General features: G+C 38.6%; 1 pseudogene; it reads right to left on the minus strand.

Moving 5' to 3' along the window:
- Positions 1-6: 6 nt before the first annotated feature.
- Positions 7-593, minus strand: LOC101578473 (annotated as a pseudogene).
- Between the last annotated feature and the right edge of the window lie 960 nt (positions 594-1,553).

Consider the following 1,553-nt stretch of genomic DNA (forward strand, 5'->3'; position numbering starts at 1 on the left):
TATCCACTCTGAACACTCAGTAACAAAAAGCACAGCATCTTCCCAGGAACAGCAAGGCAGCCTTCTTACTCATGATGGAGCAGCACGAACACACCCAGTACGAAAAGGACTGCATACTTAAATTTAGGGTAGACATTCATGAGGATTATCACAATTCCAATATAAGGAACACATAATTCCTGTCCTCCACTGATGTGTTCTCCTGATAAAATCCCCTGGCTCTCCCCACGACATCTTTTTTTCTCTAGCCAATGCTGTCCTTGTTTATAGAGGCCTCAATCATCAACAGCACTATTATCTCCTTTGGTCAAAAACTTGATATGCCCATTTTGCTTTTCATGAATCTTCAAGACTCAATGAACCATAGGAATCTCTCTTCCTTCTATCCTAAAAACAACAATTTCCCCTACTCATACAGGATCTTCAACTTGATTTGTTAGAAAGAGAAGATCTCTGTGAAATGCAGGCTCCATGCTGCCGCTGAGCACCACTACAATTTGACTTTCACTTCCAGTTATTACCATTAACCCCTTCCAGATCATTAGTGCCGAGGAGACAATCATTCCAAAATTTAGGACTTGATAATACAGCGTATGTAGAAGTTTCAGTCCATGGTCAGCTGTCTTCAAGGCAGGGTGGCTCATGGCAGAGGGGCATTATAGTGGAGAAACAACTCATGGTGTGGAGGGAAGGCAGAAGGCATCGAGTCTCTCTGCCTATGTTAAAAATGGAGTTCTCTGATTTTGTAAGCTAACATATATAACTAGATCACAAGGGTAGCATGTTGAGCAGAAGTACATTGGATCATGAGGACAATGTATTAATCACTGAGCTGATTCACTGGTGAGAGTGTAGCTAATTATTGTGTAGATCTGGTTGGAAATACCATGTCCTTAGGGTGTGTCTTTTGAGAGTTTGTCCTCCTCCCTTACATCTCCTTTCTTTCTCTGGATGACGTAAGGTGAGCCTTTTCTTCCACTATGTCTTCCCACGATACTGCTTCTGCCTTGCAGCCAGGTGATCGTGGACTAACTCTCCAAAGCATGAGCCATGTTAAACATTGCTGTCTTTACATTGTAAATACAAGATATTTTCTCTCTTCTATGGGACAGCTGATTGATAAAAATATAATGGTTTGAGTACATAAGCTGTACACATGCATACACACACACACACACACACACACACACATACAAGCAGTTCCTCAAAGCCACCAAAACTCTATCTTACCATAAAATAATGTCTCTCATGAATAAATTAAAGTTAAATTTATAAATACAAAATGGTTAGGATCACATTTTTATGAATAGACTCTAAATATTTGTATTACTGTTTCACTTTTAGTCTTCTACCTGTTAAATATTTATTGATATCATGTATTCACTGTTACAGCAGTTGGTACTGTAGAAGTACGTGGAAGGTACTTGAAGGACAAAAAAAAAAAAAAATCTAAACTGTTTTGATTATACATTTATGCTATCCACAAGGACATCTTGCCGAAAGTCATAGTGGCATGGTTGCTAGTAAGTATATAATTTGATTTTAATAAAATA

This window comes from Octodon degus, unplaced genomic scaffold, assembly GCF_000260255.1.
Source record: "Octodon degus isolate 3935 unplaced genomic scaffold, OctDeg1.0 scaffold00202, whole genome shotgun sequence".
Lineage (NCBI taxonomy): Eukaryota > Metazoa > Chordata > Mammalia > Rodentia > Octodontidae > Octodon > Octodon degus.